The sequence below is a fragment of the Dendrobates tinctorius genome, unplaced genomic scaffold (assembly GCF_039654945.1).
Source record: "Dendrobates tinctorius isolate UK_male_01 unplaced genomic scaffold, ASM3965494v1 ptg000028l, whole genome shotgun sequence".
NCBI classification, from domain to species: domain Eukaryota; kingdom Metazoa; phylum Chordata; class Amphibia; order Anura; family Dendrobatidae; genus Dendrobates; species Dendrobates tinctorius.
The window spans coordinates 2963067-2983485 of NW_027361696.1; the positions used below are offsets into that span (position 1 = coordinate 2963067).

A 20419-nucleotide genomic window follows, 5' to 3' on the forward strand; every position below is an offset into this window, starting at 1 on the left:
AGAGATACCCAGGGTTGGACTGGCCCACCAGAGAACTGGAGAATCCTCCGGTGGGCCCTGCCTTCTCCTTCAGGAGAGTTCATAGTGCAAACCTTGCAGCTGCTATGGGGCTCTTGAGTGGGGGAGAAAGGTGGACCCTCAGAATCAAATCCTCTGGTGGGCCCAATGCTCTTCAGTCTGACACTGGAGATACCCAATTCCTGTTCCCAAGCTCCTTGGAATCCTAATTTCCCTTCTTTACCCGCTCTGCTCAGCGTCTTATTTAGTAAGGAGATTGCATGGTCAGGAGAAGAATTCTGCAAGAATACTTCTCCAAAAGCAGACTGGATCGAGCAATCTACTCCCTGGGAAGTCAAGAAGGGTTAAAGTTGAAAATATGCAAACCATAGTAATTTCTTGGATGGGAATCTAGCCTGTAGAGTGTTAAATGAAAGTAACTTTCTTCCATTTGGTACATGATGTATGCAAATCTCCTCCATAGCTCTCCAGCTGAGAAATGATACCTAAGGTACCCTGATTTGCAGGAAGGAGTAGATAAGAGTGGTGTGAGAGGTCTATGAGCTCTAGAAAGGCATATATTCCTTAGGAGGGCATGCCAAAGTTTTAGTGTACCCTCAGTAATATTTGTAAAGGAGACCTAGTGTGACATCTTTTTGAGAAAGCCATGGGAGGTGTTTTAAAGGGATAATTACGTTATCTTCTTCAAGTGTTTTCCCATTGTTTGTTCTTAGGGCCCCGTCACACATAGCGACGCACCAGCGATCCCGACAAAGATATGACCTTGACAGGATCACTGGGTGTCGCTACATGATCACTGGTGAGCTGCCAAACAGGCAGCTTCACCAGCGATCAGCACCAGCGACAGGTGGTAACAAGCGACGCACGTCGCTTAGTTACCCACTGTGTACCTAAGGCTAGTTTCACACTTGCTTTTTTTTGCAGCGCGTTTTTCCCGTAAAAAAACGCATTGAAAAAACGCATACAAAAGCATACAACTGCTGCGTTTTTTTCAAGCATTTTTATGAGCATGCATGAAAAAAACGCAGCGTTTTTATGCGTTTGTATGCATTTTTAGTGCGTTTTTACCGCGTTTGTGTTTTTTTCCAACATTAGGTGGCCCCTCACACTAACCCAAACCATGACTTTACTAACCCTAACCCTGACTCTAACCCTAACCCTGACCCTAACCCTAACCCTGACCCTAACCCTTAACCAAACCATACTTAACCCTAACCCTGACCCTAAACCTAACCCTGACCCTAACCCTAACCCTGACCCTAACCCTAACCCTAACCCTGACCCTAACCCTAACCCTAACCCTAACCCTGACCCTAACCCTAACCCTGACCCTAACCCTGACCCTGACCCTAACCCTAACCCTAACCCTGACCCTAACCCTAACCCTAACCCTTAACCAAACCATACCCTGATCCTAACCCTAACCCTGACCCTAACCCTAACCCTTAACCAAACCATACCCTGATCCTAACCCTGACCCTAACCCTGATCCTAACCCTAACCCTGACCCTGACCCTAACCCTAACCCTAACCCTAAACCCCCTTAACTAACCCTAACTCTAACCCAAACCCCTAAATTCCATTGTCTAAACTAATGGTAAAAAAAAAACGCATGTGCAAAAAAACGCATACATAAGCATGCCAATGCGCACATATGCTCACCATAGACTTATAATGGGTGTCTTGCTGTAAAAAAATGCATTGCGCGCGCATGCGTTTTTTTGAGGCAAGTCGGACGCTCAAAAAATGCAACAGGTTGCATTTTGTGCTCCCGAGCGCATACCGCAAAAAAACGCATGCGCGGTAAAACGCGTACAAACGCATGTGTATGCGCACATAAGCGCATCCCATGCAAAGTATAGGGGAAAAAAACGCATGCGCTATTTAGCGCTAAAATACCGCGAAAAAAACCGCAAATGTGAAACCAGCCTTAGTTACCAGCGCGCTGGTGCACTTAGAAACCCGATGTGTACCTTGGTTACCAGCTCCCTGCACCAGCGCGCTGGTAACTAAGGTACACATCGGGTTTCTAAGCGCTGCGCGCCGCTTAGAAACCCAATATGTACCTTAGTTACCAGCGCCAACTCGCTGATTGCTGGTCTCCCGCCTGCCACACGCAGCGATGCGTGCTAGCCAGCGGGAGACCAGCAATCAAAAAAATGTCCTGGCCATTCCAGGACGATCAGCGATACCCGGCAGGGGGACCAGTCGCTGATCGCTGTCACACACAGCGATCTCGCTGGTGAGATCGCTGTTGCATCACAAAACTTGTGACTCAGCAGCGATCTCACTAGCGAGATCGCTATGTGTGACAGGGGCTTTAGCTTGGAATTGACAATCCTGAAGACAGATTAGACTAAAAGCCTGAAAATAGGTTTTGAAGCCTGAGAAACCGGTTCCGCCTAACGATTTGGGCAGGACTAACGTATATATACCTATTCTAAAGATCTACCCCAAACAAACTGTCATGATGAACCATCCTGTGTGAAGCGACCCGCAGGCCCATAACTAAAACAACAAGACGCGGCACTTGATACTGTCCTGTGTGACACGGCCCGCAGGCCGGTAACTAAAACAACAAGACACGGGGAAAGGGGAAACAGTTACAACGGTGGGCCCTGCGATAGGGAAAGGGGACATGGAGACCTCCTGCACTCCCCCGAGTCAGTGTCCCCAATGCTCCCGTTTCCCACGCCGGCAACGCACTGGGCGCCGACCAGGAACCTGTCGCTCCAGCACACCCTACACCCATCCCCCGCTAGGGAGCTGGGCGGCGCAGGCACCGGCCCCACCGCTGTACCAACACACACTAAGGAAAAACACAAACAGGGAAACACCACTTAGCTTTACTCTGTTGCACTTACTCCTGGCAACAGAGTCCACCACCAGAATGCAGCTCTCCTCCTGAATAGCTGCCACCAAGCTCTGTCAGAGCGACAAGGAAATCCCCTCTGACTCCTTCCACACCAGGGCTAAGACAGTGCTGCAAGGAACGCTCTCCAGCTCCTTCCTCCATCAAGGATGGTTGAAATGAACACTATCACCAACACTGATTGCAACACCTGTGACTCTTTTATAGCAGAGCCAGGCAATTATAATCATGTGCACTTAACTAAAGAAACCAGAGTGCAATGATGCTCACCACCACCGGGGGAAAACTTAGAACAAAAGACACCACAGTGCAATAATCCCAATGGCCACTGGGGACAAAAACCAAACTCAAGCACAGCTTAAGGAAAAAAAGGTTACCTGTGCTTTTTATCAGTCCTGATCCAGCATGGATCATGACAGTACCCTCCCCTTAATGAGGGGCTTCTGGATCCTCAAGACCGCTCCTCATCAGGGAACCACCTACTGCGGGGACGCCCAGACCTAGAGATCACCCTAGCAAGTACCTGCACGTCAGGTTGATGACAAACGAGCCCGCTGGTATTGGTAACGTTTCTGGAGGCACCACACATCTCCGAAGCGCTGACCTGGGGAACGAGTTGTGTATGTGTATGTTTGGTATGAGCGGGTATCACTCCACAACACACTTCCACTGGATGTTTTTTGGTGGCCACCCATACACGCTCGTTCACACACAGGCCCGGATCTGAACGTTTATTGCCACTCGATCGTTTGTCACCATTTGGAGAACTCTTTCTGGGATTGACAACAGAGGCTTCCCCCTGTGTCACCACACTCACACCCTCGCACTTCACCAAGGGGTACACCACCCTCCAACCCCTTCCACCACGAGGTCTGCGCCTCCCAGGGTTGGCCAATGGCGAGGGTTGAGCCCTGCCCCTACTCTCCTGCAGCACATCTGCTGCTCTCCCCGGAGAGGAAGGGGTCCGCTGAAGAGAGACAGCAGAGACAGTAGTTCCTAGGCAGCAGCCCTCACACGAGTTCCCCCAGCTGACCACTTCCCTCGCCCGCCAATCTATTACCGGGTTGTGTCTTTTCAGCCAAGGGAGGCCTAAAACAATAGGTACTGGCATTCCCTCCAAGACGTAGCATGACAAGGACTCCTCATGAAGTCCTATACGCAGATGGATACTCTCTACGACTTGGGTCAAGCTCCCCTGGCTCAGTGGAACAGAGTTTAAGGCCTGGACGCTTATAGGCTGGGCTAGCGTCCTACACCTCAGACCATGAGTCTGACAAAGCGAGCATCCACCAGACTGACTCCTGCTCTGCTGTCCACAAGCACCGGTATCACCTCCGGTACCCCGCCAGCCAAGACCTCTGCTGACATGGTACCTTGGGAGGGCAAAATGGAGGAAATGTATACTCCCTGGTTGCCTCCCTCTAAGCGACCAGGGGAATGCGGCTTCTCAGATGGCACAGATAATTTGGCGCGCAATGGGCAAGCCTTCAGGACATGACCAGGCTGCCCACAGTACAAACATGCCGACACCACTCCCCGAACCGTAGGCAGCTTCGAATACAAACTAGCTCCTCCTACTTGCATCGGTTCGTCTGGAGACTTAGCATGAACTGGGCAGGCTCTCATAAAATGGCCAGGCTTCCCACAGGGAAAGCATACCCCCCCACCACGACGAGCCGCAGACACCCCCTTTTTTGTATCAACAACACCGAGCTGTCTGGATTCCTCCGTCCGCACTGGTGGGTCCTCCTCCCTAGCGAGGACATCAGGGGGCACTTTTTGTATGTATCTTTCCCTAAGGCGTCTACCCGGATGGCAAGGGACATGGCGGCGTCCAGCGACCTGGGGGCGGCGTACTGCACCAGAGTATCCTGCAACTTTGGAGACAAACCCTGCACAAATTGACTCCTAAGTGCAGGGTCATTCCACTGAGTGTTAGTGGCCCATCTCCTAAACTCTGAGCAGTACTCCTCAGCAACCCGGGTTCCCTGTTTACACCTACGGATTCGGGATTCCGCCAGGGCTACGCCATCAGGATCCCCATACACAAGCGCCAAAGCCGCAAAAAACTCATCCACGGACACCAATGATGGAGATTCGTCCGGTAGGGAGAAGGCCCAGGATTGGGGATCCCCTTTAAGAAGGGACATAATGATTCCCACCCGTTGCTCTTCACTCCCTGATGAATGAGGGCGCAACCTGATATACAATTTACAGGCTTGTTGAAACACCAAGAATTGATCTTTCCCTCCAGAAAATCTGTCAGGGAGGGATATTTTGGGTTCTGTCTAAGCCTGTTCCTGAACCAAGCCCCCAGAGCCCACCAACAGCCGCAGCTGCCGCACCAACCCTCCGCGCAGCCCCCTAATCTCATTAGTAAGGATCTGCAGCATTTGGGCAAAGGGCTGAACTGGGTCCATGGCTCAGCAGAAAAAAAAAGTTATCGGTTGGTGATAATGTCACGATGACCCATCCTGTGTGACATGGCCCACAGGCCGGTAACTAAAGTAAAACAACAAGACACGGGGAAAGGGGAAACAGTTACAACGGTGGGCTCTGCGATAGGGAATGGGGACGTGGAGACCTCCTGCACTCCCCCCGAGTCAGTGTCCCCAACGCTCCCAACGTTCCCCACGCTGGTTCCCCACCGGGCGCCGACCAGGAACATGTCGCCCCAGCACACCCTACACCCATCCCCTGCTAGGGAGCTGGGCGGCGCAGGCACCGGCCCCACCGCTGTACCAACACACACTAAGGAAAAACACAAACAGGGAAACACCACTTAGCTTTACTATGTTGCACTTGCTCCTGGCAACAGAGTCCACCACCAGAATGCAGCTCTCCTCCTGAATAGCTGCCACCAAGCTCTGTCAGAGCGACAAGGAAATCCCCTCTGACTCCTTCCACACCAGGGCTAAGACAGTGCTGCAAGGAACGCTCTCCAGCTCCTTCCTCCACCAAGGATGGTTGAAATGAACACTATCACCAACACTGATTGCAACACCTGTGACTGTTTTATAGCAGAGCCAGGCAATCACACCTACATTATAATCATGTGCACTTAACAAAAGAAACCAGAGTGCAATGACGCTCACCACCACCGGGGGCAAACTTAGAACAAAAGACACCACAGTGCAATAATCCCAATGGCCACCTGGGGCAAAAACCAAACTCAAGCACAGCTTAAGGAAAAAAGGTTACCTGTGCTTTTTATCAGTCCTGATCCAGCATGGATCATGACACAAACCTAATCAATGCTGGACGTAATCTACCAAAAAGAGTGCGAGGAGGAGAAATAGGGGTAGTCTAAAAGATGCAGAGGAATCGATGTTAAATGTCCATTTTACCCGCATTCATCCTACCAAACCAGGATAGTTTTAATTTGGCATAATACTTGAGATCCTTGAGAGTATGTTCTAAAAGGCTTTGATAAATAATTCATAGGAAAAAAACTTTGAAGAGTCAGAAGAAATTAGTGCTCTCTAGTATTTTATAACATCTGATTGCCATTTGAATGGAAAGTTATCAGTCACATGTATAACGTCATCTTCAGGGAGTGATACATTGAAAGCCTCAGATTTTGAACTGTTTACTTTAACCCCTTAGCGACAGAGCTAGTTTGCAGCTTAATAACCAGGACAATTTTTACAATTCTGACCACTGTCCCTTTATGAGGTTATAACTCTGGAACACTTTAATTGATCCTGCTGATTCTGAGAATGTTTTTTCGTGACATATTGTACTTCATGTTAGTGGTAACATTTCTTCAATAAGTCTTGTGTTTATTTATGAAAAAAATGGAAATATAGTAACATAGTAACATAGTTATTAAGGTTGAAGGGAGACTTTAAGTCCATCTAGTTCAACCGATATCCTATCCTAACTTGCCCTAACATGTTGATCCACAGGAAGGCAAAAAAAACCCATGTGGCAAACAGTAAGCTTCATATTGGGGAAAAAAATTCCTTCCTGACTCCACATACGGCAATCAGACTAGCTCCCTGGATCAACGCAATATTAAGGAAACTAGTGTATATACCCTGTAATACTATACTTTTCAAGAAAGGCATCCAGTCCCTTCTTAAATTTTAGTAGGGAATCACTCATTACAACATCATATGGCAGAGAGTTCCATAGTCTCACTGCTCTTACAGTAAAGAATCCGCGTCTGTGAGTATGCTTAAACCTTCTTTCCTCCAGACGTAGTGGATGCCCCCTTGTCCCCGTCACAGGTCTAAGAGTAAAAAGATCATTAGAAAAGCTCTTGGTATTGTCCCCGCATATATTTATACATTGTAATAAGATCACCCCTAAGCCTTCGATTCTCCAAACTAAATAACCCCAAATGTAATAACCTGTCTTGGTATTGCAGACCCCCAAGTTCCCTAATAACCTTGGTCGCTCTTCTCTGCACCCGCTCCAGTTCAGCTATATCTTTCTTATACACCGGAGACCAGAACTGTACACAGTATTCTAAGTGTGGTCGCACTAGTGACTTATATAGAGGTAAAATTATGTTCTCCTCATGAGCATCTATGCCTCTTTTAATGCATCCCATTATTTTATTTGCCTTTGCAGCAGCTGCCTGACACTGGCTGCTAAATGTGAGTTTGTCGTCCACCCATACACCCAGGTCTTTTTCAGTGACTGTTTTGCCCAGTGTTTTACAATTAAGCACATAATTATGCATCTTGTTCGTTCTACCCAAGTGCATGACCTTACATTTATCCCCATTAAAGCTCATTTGCCATTTATCAGCCCAAGCTTCTAGTTTACATAAATCCTCCTGTAATATAAAATTGTCCTCCTCTGTATTGATTACCCTGCAGAGTTTAGTGTCATCTGCAAATATTGAAATTCTACTCTCTATGCCCCCTACAAGGTCATTAATAAATATGTTAAAAAGAAGCGGGCCCAAAACTGACCCCTGTGGTACCCCACTGCTAACCGTGACCCAGTCTGAGTGTGCTCCATTAATAACCACCCTTTGTTTCCTATCCCTGAGCCAGCTCTTAACCCACCTACACATATTTTCCCTATCCCCATTGTTCTCATTTTATGTATCAACCTTTTGTGTGGCACCGTATCAAAAGCTTTTGAAAAGTCCATGTACACCACGTCCACTGCATTCCCTTGGTCCAGTCCGGAACTTACCTCTTCATAAAAGCTTATTAGATTAGTCTGACAGGAACGGTCCCTTGTAAACCCATGTTGATATTGGGTCATGAGGTTATTCTTCTCCAGATACTCCAGTATAGTATCTCTTAGAAAACCCTCCAGGATTTTACCCACAGTTGAGGTTAAACTTACTGGCCTATAATTTCCAAGTTCAGTTTTTGTCCCCTTTTTGAATATTGGCACCACATTTGATATACGCCAGTCCTGTGGTACAGACCCTGTTATTATGGAATCTTTAAAGATTAAAAATAATGGTCAATCTATGACTGTGCTTAATTCCTGCAGTACTCGGGGGTGTATCCCATCCGGGCCCGGGGATTTGTCAATTTTAGTGATTTTTTTACTTCCTGCTGGGTTAAGCAGGTGACATTTAACAGAGAATTTTTATCCCTGATCATGTTATCCATCATGGGATTTTCTTGTGTAAACACTGTTGAAAAAAGTCATTTAGCATATTGGCTTTTTCCTCATCCTCATCCACCATTTCACCCAGACTATTTTTAAGGGGGCCAACACTATCATTTTTTAGTTTCTTACTATTTATGTAGTTAAAGAATATTTTGGGATTATTTTTACTTTCTCTGGCAATGAGTCTCTCTGTCTCAATCTTTGCTGTCGTGATTTGCTTTTTACAGAATTTATTTAATCTTCTGTATTTAGTTAATGCCTCATCACTACCTACTTGCTTTAATTCGCTAAATGCTTTATTTTTGTCCCTTATTGCGCCCCTTACAGCTCTATTTAGCCATAGTGGTTTCTTCCTATTTCTCGCATGTTTATTCCCATACGGTATATATTGTGCACAGCTCCTATTCAGGATGCTAATAAACGTCTCCCATTTTCTTTGTGTATTTTTATGTCTCAGGATATCGTCCCAGTTAATTGCACCAAGATCATCTCTCATCCGTTGGAAATTTGCTTTCCTGAAGTTTAGTGTCCTTGTAACCCCTCTACTACACATCTTATTAAAGGATACATGAAAACTTATTAATTTGTGATCACTGTTACCCACGTGACCCCCAACCCTTACATTTGATATTCGGTCTGGCCTGTTGGTTAATATTAGGTCTAGCAGTGCCCCCCCTCTTGTTGGGTCCTGAACCAGTTGTGAAAGGTAATTGTCTCTCATAGTAGTCAAAAACCTATTACCTTTGCTGGAACTGCAGGTTTCTGTTCCCCAATGTATTTCAGGGTAGTTGAAGTCCCCCATAATAATGACTTCTCCTTGAGTCGCAGCTTCATCTATTTGCTTTATGAGGATATTCTCTGTTGCTTCCATTATTTTTGGAGACTTATAACAAACCCCTATCAGTAATTTATTATTTTTCCCCCCTCCCCTTATCTCTACCCACAGGGACTCTACATTTTCATTAGATTCATATATATTATCACGAAGGATGGGTTTTAAGGATGATTTTACATATAAACACACGCCTCCCCCTCGCTTATTTGTACGGTCATTTCTGAACAGACTATAGCCCTGTAAATTAACCGCCCAGTCGTGGCTCTCGTCCAGCCATGTCTCAGATATCCCCACCAAGTCATAATTATGTTCCAACAACATTAACTCCAATTCCTCCATTTTGTTGGCAAGGCTTCTGGCATTAGTATACATGCACTTTATGTATCTCTCTGTACCTCTATTCTTTCTTAAATTATTAACTGTTCTAACCCCACCCCCCATGCCACCCCCACCCCCAATTTCATTATTTGTGCCCAGGTCTCTAGCTGCACTGTCTTCCCCTCCTACAAAAGGAATACCCTCCCCCCCGTCCCTAGTTTAAACACTCCTCCAACCTTCTAGCCATTTTCTCCCCCAGCACAGCTGCACCCTCCCCATTGAGGTGCAGCCCGTCCCTAGCGTAGAGCCTGTAGCCAACTGAGAAGTCGGCCCAGTTCTGCAGGAACCCAAACCCCTCCTTCCTACACCAATTCCTGAGCCACTTATTAACCTCCCTAATCTCCTGTTGCCTCTCTGGCGTGGCACGTGGTACAGGAAGTATTTCCAAAAATACCACCTTGGTATATGGGGAAAATATTGAAAATTTTGAAATTTTAAAACTTTAAATTTTTATGCCCTTAAATCAAAGAGATGTGTCACACAAATTTCATAATAAATAAGATTTCCCACATGTCTACTTTACATCACCACAATTTTGGAAGCAAAATTTTTTTTTGTTAGGAAGTTATAAGGGTTAAAAGTTGACCAACGATTTCTCATTTTTGCAACAAAATTTACAAAACCATTTTTTTTAGGGACTACATCATATTTAAAGTCATTTTGAGGGGTGTGCATGACAGAAAATACCCAAAAGTGGCACCATTCTAAAAACTAGACCCCTCAAGGTGCTCAAAACCACATTCAAGAAGTTTATTAACCCTTTAAGTGCTTCACAGGAACTAAAGCAATGTGGAAGGAAAAAATTAACATTTATTTTTTTTTGCAAAAAATTTACCTAAGAACCAATTTTTTTTATTTTCACAAGTGTTAGAGAAAATCAACCACAAAATTTTTTGTACAATTTCTCCTGAATACGCTGATACTCCATATGTGTGGGTAAACCACTTTTTCGGCACACGGCAGAGCTCGCAAGGGATGGAGCGCTGTTTGACTTTTTTAATGCAGAATTGGCTGCAATTGAGATCGGATGCCATGTTGTGTTCGGAGAGCCCTTAATATGCCTAAGCAGTGGAAACCTCCAACAAGTGACCCCATTTTGGAAACTAGACCCATTAAGGAACTTATCTAGATGTGTGGTGAGCACTTTGAACCTTCAAGTGCTTCACAGAAGTTTATAACGTAGAGCCGTGAAAATAAAAAATCAATTTTTTTCCCACAAAAATGATCTTTTCGCCCCCAAATTTTTATTTTTACAAGGTAACAGGAGAAATCATACCCCCACAGTTGTTGTGCGCTTTGTCCTGAGTACGCCAATACCCCATATGTGGGGGGAAACCACTGTTTGGGCGCATGGGAGAGCTTGGAAGGGAAGGAGTGCCATTTTGGAATGCAGACTTTGATGGAATGGTCTGCGGGCGTCATGTTGCGTTTGCAGAGCCACTGATGGGCCTAAACAGTGGAAACCCCCCACAAGTGACCCCATTTTGGAAACTAGATCCCCTTAGAAACTTATCTAGATGTGCAGTGAGCACTTTGAACCCCAAAGCTCTTCACAGAAGTTTATAAGCGCAGAGCCGTGAAAATAAAGTCTTTTTTATTTCCACAAAAGTGATTTTTTTAGACCCAATTTTTAGACCCCCAAAGTTGGTAAATAGTGGAAACCCCTCAATTCTTGCTCCAACCCTAACCCCCACACACCCCTAACCCTAATCCCAACCCTAATCCATAATCCTAATTCTAACCCTAATCCTAGTTCGCCCTAACCCCAATTCTAAACCTAGCTGTTGTGAGTTCATTCTCTGGTTCACCAGTTGTGAGTTCTCCTTCCAGACTCCCTCTGGTGGTAACAGGAGGTAGAGAGGCTGATTTGATCGGTGGAGATCTGCCACCTGAGAATGAGGATGACGATTGGATCTCAGGAGTCTCAGATTGGATTTAAGACAGCCGACGCCCTATTCAGTTGCTGGTGATTCCTTCTGGCTTGTCAGCTCTTGGTTTTCAGCTCTGTTCCAGTCATCTAAAGCTAAGTTTTTCTGCTAATGTTCACACTTGATTTTGTTGGTCTATTCAGTTTTTTGGTTTGGTCAGCCAGCCCCTGCTGGGGGCTGTGCTGAATTTCCACTCTTATTTATCAGTATTTTGCCAATTGGCTTTTTGTCCCTTACTAGTTCGGTCTCTTTTTGCTCTGTCTCAGAATATTTCAGAGTGCTGATATAGTGGGGGAAGTCTAGTGACTTCAGGGTTAATTTTGCTATCAGAAGTTTTGGACATGATTTTTGTAGGGTTTTTTGCAGGTTGCAGACAGTGTCTTTCCTTTCCTTTCCTTTCTAGTTAGTTTGGGCCCCATCATTTGCTCAGCCTATTTTCCTGCCTGTGTTTGTGCCTTCAACTTGTTTCACCGTCAATACATGTGTGGGGGCTATCTATTCCCTTGGGGTCTGCTCTGGGGCTGTTAGTTTTCCCTTTTCTTGCATTAGGCTTATTTAGTCCTCCGGCCGTGACGAGGCGTCTAGGAACATCGTAGGCACGTTCCACGGCTACTGCTAGTTGTGTGGTAAGATCAGGGATCTGCAATCTGCATAGTTACCAACCTCTCTGGTTTCCTGTGACTTAGCTTGTTTTGCTTTTTTCTCTCCTCGGTGACCCATTCATAACAGAATCACCAGCCATACCACAGATTCTAAGGTACTCAAAAGCAGGAAAAAGTTGTTAAAAAAAAAGAAAAAAAAAGGGTCAGAATTTTTTTTAAAATATTTTTTCCTCTTTTTCTCTGGGGCCATAGGAGGATTTTTTTTTTCTTTTTCCTAATGGAGTTTAAGCAATTGTCTGATCGTGTGGAGCAGCTGGCTGCTGAAGTGCAGGGAATTTCCACCTATCTCATTCAGTCACAAGCTGCTGAACCTAATATCCCTACTCCTGAAGTGTTTTCTGGGGATTGGTCTAAATTTCGGAATTTTAAGAATAATTGTAAATTATTTCTGGCCTTGAAGCCTAACTCATCGGGGAGCTCTGTGCAGCAGGTTAAAATTGTCATCTCCTTGCTGCATGGCGATCTCCAGGATTGGGCTTTTTCTCTGACACCTGAAAATCCTTTTCAGACTAATGTGGATGCATTTTTTCAAGCCTTGGGGTTGTTGTATGATGAACTTAATGCTGTTGAACAAGCTGAGAGAACCCTGTTGGCATTAAACCAGGGTCAGGATTCTGCAGAGATATACTGTCAAAAATTCCGAAAGTGGGCTGTCCTTACTACATGGAATGATGGTGCCTTGGCAGCTCTCTTTCGGAAGGGTTTATCAGAGACCGTAAAAGATGTTATGGTGGGATTTCTTGTTCCCTCTGGTCTGGATGATTCTATGTCATTAGCCATTCAAGTTGATCGGTGTTTACGTGAACGTAAAACTACACGGGAGGCGCTGCCACCTTTTGAACAAACGTCTGAACCTATGCAATGTGATGAGGCTTTGTCTAGGGCGCAATGTCAGGAGTTTAGAAGGCGTAATAAGCTGTGTTTTTTCTGTGGAGACGCCTTTCATATTATTTCTGTCTGCCCAAAACGAGAGAAACGTTTTGCACACACAAGTTTCTTTTGGCATTTACTCTGATCTGCTCCTTATCCACGTTTTCCATGAAGGCTTTTGTGGATTCAGGAGCAGTGATGAATCTGATGGATTTGGACTTTGCTAAACGTTGTGGTTTTTCCATGACGCCTCTGCGGACGCCTATTCCTTTGAGGGGTATTGATGCTACTCCTTTGGCAGAGAATAAACCTCAGTTTTGGACGCAGGTGACAATGCGAGTTGCCCCAGACCACCAAGAAAATTGTAAATTTTTGGTGCTGCATAATCTGCATGATACTATTGTTCTGGGTTTTCCTTGGCTGCAAACTCATAATCCAGTTTTGGAATGGAAATCTGGGTCTGTGGTGAGTTGGGGTTGTCAGTGTGTTCTTAGGGATGCTCCTGTTTCCTCCACCTCTCCTCAGTCTCATGATATTCCTGATTATCTAGCTGATTTTTCTGATGTATTTAGTGAGAGCAAGTCTGCGTCTTTGCCTCCTCATAGGAGTTTTGACTGTGCTATTGAGTCGATGCCTGGGTGTAAGTTTCCCAAGGGTCGGCTTTTCAACTTATCAGTACCCGAACATGATGCTATGCGATCCAATATTAGGGAGTCATTGGAGAAGGGTCATATTAGACCATGCTTGTCACCTTTAGGTGCTGGGTTTTTTTGTGGCCAAAAAAGATGGTTTATTAAGACCGTGTATTGATTATCGTTCCCTTAACAAGATGACGGTTAAATATCAGTACCCGTTACCTCTGATGTCTGATTTATTCTCCAGAGTTAAGAGTGCCTGCTGGTTTACTAAGCTTGACCTCAGGGGGGCATATAATCTTATTCGCATGAAGCACGGGCATGAATGGAAGACGGCGTTTAATACTCCGGAGGGACATTTTGAGTACCTGGTGATGCCTTTTGGGCTCACTAATGCCCCTTCTGTCTTCCAGTCCTTTATGAATGATATTTTCCGTGACCTTGTGGATAAGTTTTTGATCATCTATCTGGATGATATTTTGATCTTTTCTAGTGATTGGGATTCTCATGTGGAACACGTCCGGACTGTGTTCCGGATTTTGAGGAAGAATTCCCTGTTTGTTAAGGGATCGAAATGCCTCTTTGGTGTACAAAGGATTTCATTTTTGGGATTTATCTTATCTCCATCAACTATTGAAATGGACCTGGCCAAGGTACAGGCCATTTATGATTGGGTTCAGCCTACTTCTTTGAAGGCCCTCCAGAAGTTTTTGGGTTTTGCTAATTTCTATCGTAAATTTATAGGTAATTTTTCTGGTATTGTCAAACCACTGACTGATCTAACCAAGAAGGGCGCTGATGTGCTGAATTGGTCTCCTGAGGCTATCTCAGCATTTCAGGAGCTTAAGCAGAGATTTACTTCAGCTCCAGTTTTTTGGCAACCTGATGTCTCACTTCCATTTCAGGTGGAGGTAGATGCTTCTGAGATTGGTGCAGGAGCTGTTTTGTCCCAAAAAGACCCTGTGACTTCTAAGATGAATCCCTGTGCCTTCTTTTCTCATAAGTTCTCCCCATCTGAACGCAACTATGACGTGGGGAATCGGGAATTGTTGGCCATGAAGTGGGCATTTGAGGAGTGGAGACATTGGTTGGAGGGAGCTAGACATCAAGTTGTGGTCCTCACCGATCACAAGAATTTGATTTATCTGGAGTCGGCCAAACGCTTGAATCCTAGACAGGCTAGATGGGCCTTGTTTTTCACGCGTTTTAATTTTGTGGTCTCTTTTCTTCCGGGCACTAAGAATGTTAAGACAGATGCCCTTTCTAGGAGTTTCTTTGCCGATTCTCTTAGTGTGACCGAGCCTACTACCATCCTAGGTGAGGGGGTAGTTCTCTCTGCCATTTCGCCTGATTTGAGACGCACCCTGGAGAAATTTCAGGAGGATAAACCTGAGCGTTGCCCTATGGGAAAATTGTATGTTCCTGACCAGTGGAGAAAGAGAGTGATGTCTGAAATTCATTGCTCCGCATTGGCTGGTCATCCAGGTATTTTTGGTACCAGAGATTTGGTGAGTCGGTCCTTTTGGTGGCCTGCCTTATCTCGTGACGTCAGGAATTTTGTACAGTCCTGTGGGACTTGTTCTCGGTCTAAACCCTGTTCTCGTTCTAGTGGGTTGCTGATGCCCCTGCCGGTGCCCAAGAGGCCATGGACCCATATCTCAATGGATTTTATTTCTGATCTTCCTGTCTCTCAGAGAATGACTGTTATCTGTGTGATTTGTCATAGATTTTCGAAGATGGTCCATCTTGTACCACTCCCAAAGTTGCCATCTTCCGCTGAGTTGGTGCCCTTGTTTTTACAACAGGTGGTTCGGTTACATGGGATTCCTGAGAATATTGTGTCCGACAGAGGAGTCCAGTTTGTTTCCAGATTCTGGAAAGCCTTTTGTTCCAATCTGGGAATTCAGTTATCCTTCTCCTCCGCGTTTCATCCCTAGACCAATGGACAGACTGAGAGAACAAAACAGACCCTGGAGTCTTATTTGAGATGTTTTATATCTGCTGATCAGGATGATTGGGTCTCATTTTTGCCCATTTGCCGAATTTGCACTGAACAATAGAGCTAGTTCTGCCACTTTGATGTCACCCTTTTTCTGTAATTTTGGGTTTCATCCTCGATTCTCTTCAGGGCAAGTGGAATCTTCGTCCTGCCCAGGTGTGGACACTGTGGTTAAGAGAATGCAGCAGATATGGGACCAAGTGGTGGATAAGTTGTCACTCTCTCAGGAAAAGGCCCAGCGATTTTCCAACCGGCATAGGACCATTGGTCCCCGGTTTAAAGTGGGTGATATGGTTTGGTTGTCGTCTAAGAAAATTCCTATGAAGGTTGCATCTCCTAAATTTAAGCCAAGATTTATTGGTCCTTATAAGATTTTGGAAATTCTTAATCCTGATTCGTTTCGATAACGTATTTCACAAATCTCTGTTGAAGAGGTTTGTTGAGCCAGTGGTTCCTATGGCAGCACCTCCTGATCATGTGTTGGTTGAAGGCAATGTGGAATATGAGGTAGAGAAAAAATTGGATTCTCGTTTGGTTAGACGGAGACTCCAGTATTTGGTCAAATGGAAGGGTTATGGTCAGGAGGATAATTCTTGAGTCTCTGCCTCCGATATTCATGCCGATAGATTGGTTCGTGCTTTTCACCGGGCCCATCCTGATCGGCCTGGTGGTGTGGATGAGGGTTTGGTGACCCCTCCTCAAGGGGGGGGTACTGCTGTGAGTTCATTCTCTGGTTCACCAGTTGTGAGTTCTCCTTCCAGACTCCCTCTGGTGGTGACAGGAGGTAGAGAGGCTGATTTGATCGGTGGAGATCTGCCACCTGAGAATGAGGATGACGATTGGATCTCAGGAGTCTCAGATTGGATTTAAGACAGCCGACGCCCTATTCAGTTGCTGGTGATTCCTTCTGGCTTGTCAGCTCTTGGTTTTCAGCTCTGTTCCAGTCATCTAAAGCTAAGTTTTTCTGCTAATGTTCACACTTGATTTTGTTGGTCTATTCAGTTTTTTGGTTTGGTCAGCCAGCCCCTGCTGGGGGCTGTGCTGAATTTCTACTCTTATTTATCAGTATTTTGCCAATTGGCTTTTTGTCCCTTACTAGTTCGGTCTCTTTTTGCTCTGTCTCAGAATATTTCAGAGTGCTGATATAGTGGGGGAAGTCTAGTGACTTCAGGGTTAATTTTGCTATCAGAAGTTTTGGACATGATTTTTGTAGGGTTTTTTGCAGGTTGCAGACAGTGTCTTTCCTTTCCTTTCCTTTCTAGTTAGTTTGGGCCCCATCATTTGCTCAGCCTATTTTCCTGCCTGTGTTTGTGCCTTCAACTTGTTTCACCGTCAATACATGTGTGGGGGCTATCTATTCCTTTGGGGTCTGCTCTGGGGCTGTTAGTTTTCCCTTTTCTTGCATTAGGCTTATTTAGTCCTCCGGCCGTGACGAGGCGTCTAGGAACATCGTAGGCACGTTCCACGGATACTGCTAGTTGTGTGGTAAGATCAGGGATCTGCAATCTGCATAGTTACCAACCTCTCTGGTTTCCTGTGACAGCTTGTTTTGCTTTTTTCTCCTCGGTGACCCATTCATAACACCTAGCCCTAACCCAAGCCCTTACCCTAGCCCTAACCCTAACCCTAGCCCAACCCTAAACCTAGCCCAACCCTAACCCTAAGCGAAAACTGAAAAAAAAATATTTTCTTTATTTCGTTATGTTGGCCTAACTAAGGGGGTGATAAACGGGGGGATTATGTACTATTTTGTTTATTTTGATCACGATGATAGTTTATCATCGTGATCAAAATGAATGAATGGAATCTGCTAGCCGGAGCCTGCAGATTCCCGGTGGGCGCACTGCGCATGCGCCCACCATTTTCTCCGGATCCAAGATGGCGGCGCCCACCGGAGGACGCCGGCGGGACGTGGGACCACCGGGAGGGGACCCTGGACCACGGAGAGGTACCGGGGGGATCGGGGACCCTAGTTCTCTCTCCTGTGATGTGCGATCACATCAGAGGAAAGAGAAATTGAATGCACAATTGCGGCTTTTTTTTTTTGCGGTCGCCGTTATAGGGTTAATAACGGCGATCGCAAAAGCGGGGTCGGTAAAAACCGACCGATTCATGTTCTCTGGGGTCTCGGCTACCCCCAGCTGCCGAGACCCCGTAGAAAATCCGACACTGGGGGGCGCTATTCACTTTCCCCACAGCGCCGTGAATTAGCAGCGCTGTGGTTTTAGTACAGTTAAATACCGCCGTTAAAAGGCGTATCGGCGGTCGCTAAGGGGTTAAAAATACTCAAAAAACTAAATCTCTCAAATTCCCTCATCACGGAAGGTAGGGAAAGACGGGTCAGGGAAATGTGTAATAAAAGACCATCTGCATACAATGCCATTTTATAATTAGAAGGGCCAATTTTAATACCATGGATGCTAACATGATTTCTGATAGCGTTGGCTAAATGTGAGTATCCCTGCATAGTTCTATTCCAAATCTCAAATGGAGAAGACAATGAGCCGTTGACCCTAACCTGTTCAGAATGAGATCAATTTAAAGAAGCGGAGGTGAACACCAATCTGACAAAAGGATTCTTTCAAGAACCCCCAACTATCCCCGTCAAAAACCTTTTCTACTTTGACAGATTTTTGGCCAAGCAGAATACGTCTGGTTTTGGCTTTAGAAATGATTACCATAGCCTTGACTGTGTTGTCCCTCACCTCACAACCCTAAACAAATCCCACCAGATCGGTATTGATCAGGGAACGTAACAAGGGTGTCAATATATCAGCAAATATCTTTTAAAACTGTTTAATATCGACATTACACATAGTTGGGAGTTACCGTAGGTCTGTGGTTAGCTGTTATAGAGGGGTCTTTCCCTGGCTTTGGGATAATGCTAATCTGGACCTCTAGTGATTGCAAAGCGATTGGATTGTTTTAATTAAAAAAAATTTCAAGTTTTTACCATCACTGGAGCTAAGTGATTATTAAAAAGGTTAAAAAAAAAGCTGGGGTGAACCCATCAGGACTGTGTCACTTTCCGGGACACAATAACTGAACTGCTATCTCGATTTCTGTATCCGAGATGTCATTTTCCAACATGGTGGAAACCTTACTGTCTAGTGTTGGGAGTGCGGTCTCTAGACTATACACAGTGCCTTGCGAAAGTATTCGGCCCCCTGGAACTTTTAAACCTTTTCCCACATACCATGCTTCAAACATAAAGATACCAAATGTACATTTTTGGTGAAGAATCAACAACAAGTGGGACACAATTGTGAAGTTGAACGAAATTTATCGGTTATTTTAAATTTTTGTGGAAATTCAAAAACTGAAAAGTGGGGCGTGCAATATTATTCGGCCCCTTTAACTTAATACTTTGTTGCGCCACCTTTTACTGCGATCACAGCTGCAAGTCGCTTGGGGTATGTCTCTATCAGTTTTGTACATCGAGAGACTGAAATTCTTGCCCATTCTTCCTTGGCAAACAGCTAGAGCTCAGTGAGGTTTGATGGAGATCGTTTGTGAACAGCAGTTTTCAGCTCTTTCCACAGATTCTCGATTGGATTTAGGTCTGGACTTTGACTTGGCCATTCTAACACCTGGATACGTTTATTTGTGAACCATTCCATTTTAGATTTTGCTTTATGTTTGGGATCATTGACTTGTTGGAAGACAAATCTCTGTCCCAGTCTCAGGTCTTTTGCAGACTTCAACAGGTTTTCTTCAAGAATGGTCCTGTATTTGGCTCCATCCATCTTCCCATCAATTTTAACCATCTTCTCTGTCCCTGATGAAGAAAAGCAGGCCCAAACCATGATGCTGCCACCACCATGTTTGACAGTGGGGATGGTGTGTTCAGGGTGATGAGCTGTGTTGCCTTTATGCCTTTATGCCAAACATACCGTTTGGCATTGTTGCCAAAAAGTTCGATTTTGTTTTCATATGACCAGAGCACCTTTATCCACATTGGTGTGTCTCCCAGGTGGCTTGTTGCTAACTTTAAGCAACACTTTTTATGGATATCTTTGAGAAATGACTTTCTTCTTGCCACTCTTCCATAAAGGCCAGATTTGTGCAGTGTACGACTGATTGTTGTCCTATGAACAGACTGTCCCACCTCAGCTGCAGATCTCTGCAGTTCATCCAGAGTGATCATGGGCCTCTTGGCTGCATCTCTGATCAGTCTTCTCCTTGTTTGAGATGAAAATTTAGAGGGATGGCCGGGTCTTGGTAGATTTGCAGTGGTATGATATTCCTTCCATTTTAATATGATAGCTTGCACAGTGCTCCTTGGGATGGTTAAAGTTTTGGAAATCATTTTGTATCCAAATCCGGCTTTAAACTTCTCCACAACAGTATCACGGACCTGCCTGTTGTGTTCCTTGGTCTTCATGATGCTCTCTGTGCATCAAACAGAATCCTGAGACTATCACAGAGCAAGTGCATTTATACGGAGACTTGATTTCACAGGTGGATTATATTTATCATCATTAGTCATTTAGGACAACATTGGATCATTCAGAGATCCACATGAACTTCTGGAGTGAGTTTGCTGCACTGAAAGTAAAGGGGCTGAATAACATTGCATGCCCCACTTTTCAATTTTGAATTTCCACAAAAATGTAAATTAACCAATAAATTTCAT

At 45.1% G+C, this 20419-nt stretch overlaps 1 protein-coding gene across 2 annotated transcripts in view; it reads right to left on the minus strand.

Annotated features, from left to right (window-relative positions):
• The window catches only part of ETS1 (ETS proto-oncogene 1, transcription factor), a 178799-nt gene that overhangs the window by 110036 nt on the left and 48344 nt on the right, over nt 1-20419 (minus strand). The window lies entirely within an intron of this gene.